Source organism: Euprymna scolopes, chromosome 38 (genome assembly GCF_053919585.1).
Source record: "Euprymna scolopes isolate OS-2025 chromosome 38, ASM5391958v1, whole genome shotgun sequence".
In the NCBI taxonomy this organism is placed as follows: Eukaryota; Metazoa; Mollusca; class Cephalopoda; order Sepiida; family Sepiolidae; genus Euprymna; species Euprymna scolopes.
In genome coordinates, this window is record NC_136519.1 from 31,731,599 (window position 1) to 31,744,300 (window position 12,702).

The following is a 12,702-nucleotide window of genomic DNA, read 5'->3' on the forward strand; positions in this document are numbered from 1 at the left end:
ATAAATTGCAAGAGATTACGCGTGTTTAATATTAATTTGTATCGTTTATAACTACTCACGTAATTTAATAATAATCACGCGATTCAATTTTTAATTAAAAAAAAATATTGTTTAAACTTAAACTTTAAAACGTCTGATAATTTATTATTTCTATTTATGTATTGTTTACCATTAAGGTACTAGTAGAGCGATCCGGACGTAAATAATAACGTTATATTTTAAAAGCCATTCTTAATATGGGGAGGGGAGAGTTTGGTACATATTCTATACTTCAACCTTACAATTGAATTAAAAAAATATCATAAAACTTTAATTAAACTTGGAAATAGGATTTAAAAAATAGCGCAGATCACTCTCTGCACTAGCACGTTCATTAAAAAACGTATTCATTGTGTAAAAAAAAAAAAAAAAAAAAAAAAACACGGAACATAAGACATTTAAATATGAATAGAACTTTTCATAATTGTAACCTACGAAAACCTTTTTTATTTTAACTAAAAGCAATATAAAAAGAAGTTTGTTTTTTTTAAGTTGTTTTCAAAAACAACTTCTGAAATACCAATATTGTTTATATATTATTGACATAGTAACGTACCGGTGATTAGGGAAATTAGTTCCTTTTATGTGATAAAGGGTTCGAGATTATTTTTCGGTATTATTATACAAACACCGTGACAGCGTTAGGGTTAGGGTTAGGATTAGGGTTAGGGTTAGGGTTAGGGTTAGGGTTTAGGGTTAGGGTTTAGGGTTAGGGTTAGGTTTAGGGTTAGGGTTAGGGTTAGGGTTGGGGTTAGGGTTAGTGTTAGGGTTAGGGTTAATTCGCTGTCACGGTGTTTGTATAGTTTTACCTATTTTTCCACCTAAACTCCAGTCTTGCCGATTATTTGATCTTCTCAGTAGTGCTGAGAATCAAACATATTGTTTTTATAGTTATTTCTGTTTGTGTACTTAGGAATGATGTCTTTTCGTATCTTCTAACATTTTTGCTTGATAAATCTTTATTCATTGGCGTAGTTTCTGACGGACCGATTGTCGAGATTAGATACTTAGTCGTAACTCTGTTTATACAGTTTGGAAGAGTTCATCTACCTGAAATAGGGTCAATCAACATCATGCCATAACACCCTCCCCTCTTTTTAGCCTTGCTTCATATCGAGTCAATATCATTTTCTTTTATTGATTATTTTAATAAAGTTTGTAATTTAGGGTTTCGGCCATGTTTTATAATCCATATTGGTAAGAAAAAGTGGACAACATATATAACAACATATACAACAAATAGATGTTATCAAAGGTAAGATAAGTTACTCTTTTACCTGGAAAAGTTTTTTATTGGTTTTACTCACTTTAAAACGTTAATTCGGTTCGAAAACATATAGTGTCGAGCGTTAAGTGAGAACAAGAAAAATATTTAAAATCTCAATAATGACTTAAAAATAAAAATTTATACAAAATACCGTTAGAAATGTTAAGAGAGTAAACTTAGCATCCTGAGTTATGCCCCTTTGGTTTGAGAACTCTTCCTTTAAGGAGTCATATTTCTTCCTTTCCAGTGTAAACCTTCTTAAGATAAAAACGTTGATAACCCATCTCCGCGTGCGGACCTTCCTTCTTTTACTGATATCGACCGCCACATGCATTTAACATGTCTCATTTAACAAGAAACCCACCCAATATATGTAACGGTAGCATATATTGAGTGGATTTCTAACAGAATTTCTATTCTTTGTCTATTTTGCGACTGAGGCTACAACATGTTGGGTAATGTTACAGGAGTAACTCTGCTAGATAGATGAAGAATTGAAAATATCAGAAAAAAGCTTAATATTAATTGACCCATCTATATGTAAATACCAAACCATGAGCGAAATGACGTCATGGTAAGAAAAAAGAAGGTAAGAAAAAGGAGAGAGCACTTCAAGAGGATGATCATGTTAGAGATGTGGATGACGTTCGAGAGCACGATCACGTGAAGGACATTGCAGCCGTAATGAGAGAATGAGGAAAAAAATGTTGTTGTACAAAAAAAAAATGCAAGTTGAAGTTTGTTTTCTATTCTTTGTCTGCTTTGCAACTGAGGCTACATGTTGGTTCTCTGTGTAATGCTACATGTATACTTGATATAAACATGTATATATTGAAAGACTGCCTATAGTTTTTCGTGACCAAATGATATTTTTTAGGAAATTCATTTCTATTTCAGTCACGTAAATTCTTTTGAGTAAAACACAAATTGCAGACTAGATTTGGATTTTGTGCTAGTTTGCCTACGATGAAAAGGCAGCAGCAGCAGCAGTCTTTTTCTTTGCTTTCCTAACTGCCTGTAAACTCACAAAAGAATGAAACAACGTCCAAAAGTGAAAAGAAAAAATGTCAGAACTCCTCACGAATTCGCACCAATTCCTCTTAACGTAACCCATAATTCACACCAGCAATTTTCAAGTCTCTGCTCTCTCTTGGCTGTCCAGTTCGACTCACTGTTTTTGTGAATTCTTTCCTTTAATCAATGCTATATCTCTTCATATGCAAATTACTGGCACATGTATATAAGATTAAGTTTCTCTTTTCTTCTTCTTCCATCCCCGTTCCCATCACGCGACAGGCTGTTGCTTTCATGAATAATACATAATATACATGCAGTTGTCATAATTATGTATATAATGTGCATACCAGTTATCAACTTGCGTGTGTCTGTAAATGTAAACATGTACAATAACAAAATGTAAATTAAGTAAGTCAATTCAATGCAGATTTAAAAGAAAAAATAAACAAACATTTATTTGAGATGTAGTTTGCTTGAAGCATTGTGTTGGATAGGTATGTTGAAGAGATTTAGAAGGCTATCACAATGCGAGGAATGGAATGTAGTCAGTGTTGAGGAAGAAAGACGAACACAAGTGACAATTTGCAAAGCAATAAGTATATACATATATGTCTATATATACATATATTTATTCAACTGTGTTAAGTATAAATGACTTACTTGTAAAGGTCTATTGTCTGTGACAATTTCCATTATATATTTCGGGATAATCCCTTTTTGCAAATGGTGGATGTACCGGCTCTACACCATTTGAAAAAGGGATTATCCCGAAATATACTATTGCATTGTCATATGCAATAGATTACAAGTAAGACATTTATACTTAACACAATTGAATAAATATATGTATATATAAACAGATATGTATATACTTATTGATTTGCAAATTGTCACTTGTTTTCATTCTCAACACCAACTGCATTCCATTCCTCGCACTGTGATAGGCTTCTAAATCTCTTCAAAAAAAAATTTATTTGTTTACTAATCAAACTTTTCAACATAATCATGTCTTCGTCAGGATCGATAGAGTTTTGGGGATCTTTTTCATCTTATTTTTATCCTTTTTTTATTTTTATCCTTTGCAGAATGATGCCACTAAGAAAAACAAGATCTGGTCAGTGTTATCAACTGTGATTTTTAAATGTCCAAGTTGGGAGATACACATAGTCGTGCATGGAAAGTTATCTTAAGGAATCATTTATGAAAATCCGTCGCCTTTGTCAAAAGTTTTAGGCAGACATGCAAACATACATACATACATTTATATATTGGTAGCTCAAATTTTTGGTTCAAACCGATTAAAAAGCTTGCCCTATCTCTGAATACCCTTTATGTAAAATTTCAAATGTTTAGACCAGAAATTGTCTGAGTAATTTGGTAGAGACTGCAGAGGTAAACATTTTTTAAACTTTGACCCCTATTATGACCCCTTAACATTTATTGTTTTGCGCTCAAATAAAGTCATTAAGTTAGATCCATGTCCAAGGAACCTATATCTAAAATTTCAATTGTTTATACCCAAAATTAGCAGAGGAGTTTGGTAGAGTTCTCAAAGATCAAATCGTTGAACAGACAAATTTCTGGCTGAAAACGGATTACAAAGATTTTTCCAAATCTCACTACCCTGTATATCAAATTTCGAGTCCGTAGACAGAAAATTGAGTTATTGTTTAGGGAAATGCATGCACGCACACACACACACACACACACACACACACACACACACACACACACACACTTATATGTATATAGTATTCAATAGAAAATTGACCCTGCAATAATAAATTTGAAATCTGCATAGATTAAAATATATTTAAGCATATTTTACTATTGAGTCAGACCGGGCACTCCTTCCTCACTAGTCTTCAAATAAACTATAAAGAGAGCTCCCATTTTCCTCAAGTTTATCTAAATCCATGTCAATTTTATCTACTGAAGCAGATGGAACATTACACTTCTTTTTGAAGATTGGTTATATATTCAGTTTCAACTCAAACTGTGTAGTTAATTTTTGCATCTACTCAGCCCACCAGAAAAAAAAAAAAAAACTTCAGAAAACTTTCTTTCAATTCTTTCTTTGACATTTCCGCTGAAGCATCTAAATCCCAGAGTTAAAACTTTTCCATCCGATCTTTCTGCTTGTCCTTGGAATTGCTCTTCCATTCAAAACTTCTTTCTGTTCTTCTGCAATTCCATTTTTTATTTTTAGCATCCATTTTCTTTTGATATTCCATTTATTTCTGTCTGCAATTCTATTTTTCCTGCATCCATTTTCTTTTGATATCATGCTTGTTCATTCTGCAATTGCAGTTGCTGACCTTAAAATATCTAATATATAAACGGCTATCTGTCTGTCTGTCTGTGTGTTTGTTTGTCATCATATTTTCAAACTCTATCTCCTCCAAAACTAAAAGTCATGAACAGCACTAGGGACCTCAAATGATTGGATTTTTACTGATCGTTATTTTATGGGTAGTTAAAATAGTTTTTAAGGGGTCAAAAATGGGTAAAAAAAATTTTTAAATCGTTAAACGTTTTGTGCATTCATCTTAGTTTATTTTAAATTTTTAATTTTAATCAGTTCATATGCGTGTCACGTTGGTACAGTGGTAACGTCACCAGCTTTGAATACTACAGTTTCGGTTTCGATTCTAGCTGATGGCATTTAAATACTTTTTTTTTTATTTTTGAAATCACAACCCTATAATAATATATACAGAATCTGGAGAAATCAAAAAAATCATATTTAAGCATATTTTACGCGTGGGCAAAGCCAGGCGCTTCCTTCCCCCCCCCCCCCCCCCCCCCGCTAGTTTCTGATATAACACTTTTAAATCTTTCATGATGATGCCACTAAGAAAAACAAGATCTGGTCAGTGTTATCAACTGTGATTTTTAAATGTCCAAGTTGGGAGATACACATGGTCGTGCATGGAAAGTTATCTTAAGGAATCATTTATGAAAATCCGTCGCCTTTGTCAAAAGTTTTAGGCAGACATGCAAACATACATACATACATTTATATATTGGTAGCTCAAATTTTTGGTTCAAACCGATTAAAAAGCTTGCCCTATCTCTGAATACCCTTTATGTAAAATTTCAAATGTTTAGACCAGAAATTGTCTGAGTAATTTGGTAGAGACTGCAGAGGTAAAATTTTTTTAAACTTTGACCCCTATTATGACCCCTTAACATTTATTGTTTTGCGCTCAAATAAAGTCATTAAGCTAGATCCATGTCCAAGGAACCTATATCTAAAATTTCAATTGTTTATACCCAAAATTAGCAGAGGAGTTTGGTAGAGTTCTCAAAGATCAAATCGTTGAACAGCCAAATTTCTGGCTGAAAACGGATTACGAAGAGTTTTCCAAATCTCACTACCCTGTATATCAAATTTCGAGTCCGTAGACAGAAAATTGAGTTATTGTTTAGGGAAATGCATGCACGCACACACACACACACACACACACACACACACACACACACACACTTATATGTATATAGTATTCAATAGAAAATTGACCCTGCAATAATAAATATGAAATCTGCATAGATTAAAATATATTTAAGCATATTTTACTATTGAGTCAGACCGGGCACTCCTTCCTCACTAGTCTTCAAATAAACTATAAAGAGAGCTCCCATTTTCCTCAAGTTTATCTAAATCCATGTCAATTTTATCTACTGAAGCAGATGGAACATTACACTTCTTTTTGAAGATTGGTTATATATTCAGTTTCAACTCAAACTGTGTAGTTAATTTTTGCATCTACTCAGCCCACCAGAAAAAAAAAAAAAAACTTCAGAAAACTTTCTTTCAATTCTTTCTTTGACATTTCCGCTGAAGCATCTAAATCCCAGAGTTAAAACTTTTCCATCCGATCTTTCTGCTTGTCCTTGGAATTGCTCTTCCATTCAAAACTTCTTTCTGTTCTTCTGCAATTCCATTTTTTATTTTTAGCATCCATTTTCTTTTGATATTCCATTTATTTCTGTCTGCAATTCTATTTTTCCTGCATCCATTTTCTTTTGATATCATGCTTGTTCATTCTGCAATTGCAGTTGCTGACCTTAAAATATCTAATATATAAACGGCTATCTGTCTGTCTGTCTGTGTGTTTGTTTGTCATCATATTTTCAAACTCTATCTCCTCCAAAACTAAAAGTCATGAACAGCACTAGGGACCTCAAATGATTGGATTTTTACTGATCGTTATTTTATGGGTAGTTAAAATAGTTTTTAAGGGGTCAAAAATGGGTAAAAAAAATTTTTAAATCGTTAAACGTTTTGTGCATTCATCTTAGTTTATTTTAAATTTTTAATTTTAATCAGTTCATATGCGTGTCACGTTGGTACAGTGGTAACGTCACCAGCTTTGAATACTACAGTTTCGGTTTCGATTCTAGCTGATGGCATTTAAATACTTTTTTTTTTATTTTTGAAATCACAACCCTATAATAATATATACAGAATCTGGAGAAATCAAAAAAATCATATTTAAGCATATTTTACGCGTGGGCAAAGCCAGGCGCTTCCTTCCCCCCCCCCCCCCCCCCCCGCTAGTTTCTGATATAACACTTTTAAATCTTTCATGATGATGCCACTAAGAAAAACAAGATCTGGTCAGTGTTATCAACTGTGATTTTTAAATGTCCAAGTTGGGAGATACACATGGTCGTGCATGGAAAGTTATCTTAAGGAATCATTTATGAAAATCCGTCGCCTTTGTCAAAAGTTTTAGGCAGACATGCAAACATACATACATACATTTATATATTGGTAGCTCAAATTTTTGGTTCAAACCGATTAAAAAGCTTGCCCTATCTCTGAATACCCTTTATGTAAAATTTCAAATGTTTAGACCAGAAATTGTCTGAGTAATTTGGTAGAGACTGCAGAGGTAAAATTTTTTTAAACTTTGACCCCTATTATGACCCCTTAACATTTATTGTTTTGCGCTCAAATAAAGTCATTAAGCTAGATCCATGTCCAAGGAACCTATATCTAAAATTTCAATTGTTTATACCCAAAATTAGCAGAGGAGTTTGGTAGAGTTCTCAAAGATCAAATCGTTGAACAGCCAAATTTCTGGCTGAAAACGGATTACGAAGAGTTTTCCAAATCTCACTACCCTGTATATCAAATTTCGAGTCCGTAGACAGAAAATTGAGTTATTGTTTAGGGAAATGCATGCACGCACACACACACACACACACACACACACACACACACACACACACACACACACTTATATGTATATAGTATTCAATAGAAAATTGACCCTGCAATAATAAATATGAAATCTGCATAGATTAAAATATATTTAAGCATATTTTACTATTGAGTCAGACCGGGCACTCCTTCCTCACTAGTCTTCAAATAAACTATAAAGAGAGCTCCCATTTTCCTCAAGTTTATCTAAATCCATGTCAATTTTATCTACTGAAGCAGATGGAACATTACACTTCTTTTTGAAGATTGGTTATATATTCAGTTTCAACTCAAACTGTGTAGTTAATTTTTGCATCTACTCAGCCCACCAGAAAAAAAAAAAAACTTCAGAAAACTTTCTTTCAATTCTTTCTTTGACATTTCCGCTGAAGCATCTAAATCCCAGAGTTAAAACTTTTCCATCCGATCTTTCTGCTTGTCCTTGGAATTGCTCTTCCATTCAAAACTTCTTTCTGTTCTTCTGCAATTCCATTTTGTATTTTTGGCATCCATTTTCTTTTGATATTCCATTTATTTCTGTCTGCAATTCTATTTTTCCTGCATCCATTTTCTTTTGATATCATGCTTGTTCATTCTGCAATTGCAGTTGCTGACCTTAAAATATCTAATATATAAACGGCTATATGTCTGTCTGTCTGTGTGTTTGTTTGTCATCATATTTTCAAACTCTATCTCCTCCAAAACTAAAAATCATGAGCAGCACTAGGGGCCTCAAATGATTGGATTTTTACTGATCGTTATTTTATGGGTAGTTAAAATAGTTTTTAAGGGGTCAAAAATGGGTAAAAAAATTTTTTAAAAATCGTTAAACATTTTGTGCATTCATCTTAGTTTATTTTAAATTTTTAATTTTAATCAGTTCATATGTGTGTCACGTTGGTACAGTGGTAACGTCACCAGCTTTGAATGCTACAGTTTCAGTTTCGATTCTAGCTGATGGCATTTTAATACTTTTTTTTTTTTTACTTTTGAAATCACAACCCTATAATAATATATACAGAATCTGGAGAAATAAAAAAAATCATATTTAAGCATATTTTACGCGTTGGGCAAAGCCAGGCGCTTCCTTCCCCCCCCCCCTCCGCTAGTTTCTGATATTACACTTTTAAATCTTCCATGTTCCGTGTGTGTGTGTGTGTGTGTGTGTGTGTATATATATATATATATATATATATATATATATATATATATATATATGTGTGTGTATATATATATATATATATATATATATATATATATATATATACACACACACAAAGGGCGTTCCAAAAGTAATACCTTTTATTTTTATTATGCCTGAATGGATCAGAGGGGATTAAAAATTGCATTGTTATGATGACTGAACTTATGCATTTATGACCTGAAATTTTCATCTCTCTGTTGCAGATATTGACGGTGTGAAACTCTAAGAAAGCAACTCTTGTCATAAACGTACGTCAGAAGTAGAGATGCGTCATTGAATTCCTGGCAAAAGTGCATTGAGAATGGTGGTGACTATGTAGAAAAATAAATTCTGAAGCACAAAAGATTGCTTGTTTAAAAATAACCACTCCCGTCTCTATGGATTTTCATCTTTTTGAGTTAAAAATAGAAAGCTTTACTTTTGGAGTGACCCTCGTGTATGCGTGCATATATATATATATATATATATATATATATATATATATATATATATATATAAATATATATATATATATATATAAATATTTATTTACCAGTGGTGAAAAAACCGGACTAAAGTGCTCAATGTGTAGTCAGAGCAGTATATAGGAAATTTATTACTGTGAGTCCAGAATGAGTTTACAAATTGTTTCAGCTAGAGGAAAATCCTCAAAGAGAGGAAAAATCCAACTAGCATCATCAGAATTCATAGATGGACTCAAATTCTATGAATTCTGATGATGCTAGTTGGATTTTTCCTCTCTTTGAGGATTTTCCTCTAGCTGAAACAATTTGTAAACTCATTCTGGACTCACAGTAATAAATTTCCTATATATATAAATATATATATATATATATATATATATATAAATATATATATATATATATATGCATCAGTAAAGGGAGAAAATGAAGGGAGAAAAACTATATAGTAATATATATATATAGATTTATTCGTTTATTTAATAAGGGTATACATCAATTGAGAGTTTTGAGAAAAAAAGAACTCTTTATACCATGATATTTCGAAGCTTAATGCTTCTCATCAGAAGAGTAGAGAAGATGCTAGGTAACATAATGGGGATGTGGCGTCTAGTAATAGTTTCATTAGGAGCGAAATAAATTAATGAGGTTGTTTGAGGGAATTATATTCATCTCTGTGATAAAGGAGGAGTATAGTTTACAATATATAATGTAAGTCGGTGTATAGTATGTCTATCATAGTGGGTTTAATGTATGCGGACAGTATGTGTGTTTAAGCTCTTGGGGAGAATATAGAGTAAGTCGAAAGATGTTTCTTTTTTAACCATATGTGTAGATGTGTTGTAATTATAGGGTGGGGTGGGGGGGGTACATGAGATATGGGATTTAGAAGTTGGTATTTTTAGCAGGGGTATCTGAGACCATAGCAGCATTAGAAAAGATATATGTTATTAGGCATAATATTGTGATTATTAAAGCGAGGGGATGAATTATACAGGGTGATTTGTACTAAGATTTTAATTTAGTAAGATAAAGGATACAGACGGTATAATAAAGGGATGAATTACCAGGGGTTTGGAGGGTGGATAGTTCCTATTTACAATGCCTACCCACAGGACAGAGTTAGACACCAAGGTCGTTTTTTAATGTGGAGAAAAGGAACAAAAATAAAAATTGTCTCAGTCGTAAAGGATTACTCCTCCACTGACAGAGAACAAGAAATTGAAGTGTAGCATCTGAAGAACAGATACTACACTTTGAGGTATTTATTTGCTCCCCCACTGAGCAAATTAGGCACAAGGCCGATTTTTAAAGTGAGCAGTGAAGGGGAAACGGGGACCAACTCCCCGGGGAGTAGGGAAGCTGGATAGTGACAGTCGGTATGAAGGGTTGTCCCTACATTGACCAAGGTCTTATATGTGGGGTCGCCCCCACATACGGACTTTGCTTGCAGTATCTGCCGGAACAGATACTACACTTTGATGTATTTATTTGCTTCCCCACCGAGCAAATTAGGCACAAGGCCAATTTTTAAAGTGAGGAGTGAAGGGGAAATGGGGACCAACTCCCCAGGGAGTAGGGGAGCTGGATAGTGACAATTGGTATGAAGGGTTGCCCCTACATTGACCAATGTCTTATATGTGAGGTTGCCCCCACATATGGTCTTTGCTTGCAGTATCTGCCGGAACAGATACTACACATTGAGATTTTTAATGTGAGGAGTGAAGGGGAAATGGTGACCAACTCCCCGGGGAGTAGGGGAGCTGGATAGTGACAATTGGTATGAAGGGTTGCCCTTATATTGACCAAGGTCTTATATGTGGGGTTACCCCTAAATATGGTCTTTGCTTGCAGTATCTGCCGGAACAGATGGTGTTTATTTGCTCCCCCACTGAGCAAATTAGGCACAAGGCCGTTTTTAATGTGAGGTAAAAACCAGCTCCCCTAAAAGTAGGCAAAAAGGGGGCACTCTGGTTACCAAAAATAATAATTGTCCCAGTATAGAGGGTTTCCCCTCCATTGACTGGTACAAATTATCTTAAGTGCAGCATCTGCCGGAACAGATACTACACTTTGATCTTGGCTCGAAGGCCATTTGATCATATATTGTTCTATCGGGGGTGGATAGTTATTAGAATATAATAATTATCGAATAGTAATATATAATAATAGTTTTACAGGCTACATGGTTACTAAATATAAGAGAGGAAACAAATATAGGATAATAAAAATTGAAAAGTAGGGGAATAAAGTGGGTAGAAGTAATTAAAAAAACAAAAATAATTAGGATGTAACGAGTCAAATGATAGAAAGAAAGAAGTAAAAATAAATGGAGAAATAAAATGAATATAAAAAACTTATAGAACATACAAAACAAAAAATAAAAATTATATGGAAGGATATCAAATAAAATTAAAGTTTCATAAATGGGAAATTATCCAGTTGGATACAGTTCTCTAAGGTCAGACATGGGAGTGTAAATTTCAAGCCATATATATATATATATATATATATATATATATATATATATATATATATAATGAGCAAACAGTTAATAAAACATGTTGAAAAACACTTTGAAATGAGTTAAAACATATTTAACCTGAAAAGGAAACACTAGATAAATGGATAGTCCTTAATCCGCGGAGTTTCAAAGAAATACTTTCCTTCTCATCAGCGGGTAGGAATTAGCAAAATGCGGGATCGGATTTTGCATGCAGAAGTATTTGATGAAACAACAAGTAAGTCAAAGATCTTACTTGATAACAAAAAAAAGTGAAGCAGAGGGAATATGGTGAAGAAAAAGGTGATTACACATGAATGGATAGTCTGGTGGAAGATAAAAAATCCAGTGACGGTAAAATCCAAATGTAAAACTTCAAGAAAGTTAAAAAAATTTCCATTTGTACAAGTAAAATCCAAGGAAATCTCGTAATTGGAAGAAGATGGTCCATAATAATCCAAAGGCAGAAATCCATGGAATAATTCACAAAAATGTGTACAAGGAAAAAAAAAAAGATTCCAATAATATTAATAAAAGAAAAATAAGATTTGCTTTTCACTCTACTTCCGAGACATAAATATAAATAAGAAAGATCAGGGAAGAGAAAGAGGAGAGAGAAAAAAAAAGAAGAGAAAAAAAATGATAAAGTTAAATATAAAATATAAAATAAAGGGAAACAAAAGTCCAAATGACCCAGACAGGAAATGTTAAAGGCGCGAAAAAAATATACAGGGCAAAATGATATAGGTCGACTGAAATGTACAGGTCATCACCTAAAAAATGTCAGCAAGAGTTGTTAGACGACACTAAATGGAAAATAAATAAATAAATTAATAAATAAATAGAAAATAAATAAATAAAAAATAATAAAAAATAAAATATAAAATAAAATAAAGATAAAAAATAAAATTAAAATTATTTAAAAATTATTTAAAGGGAGAGGATGGCCGGTATCTGCGAATTCAGGAAAAAGCAAGAAAAAAAAAGTAAGTAAATGCA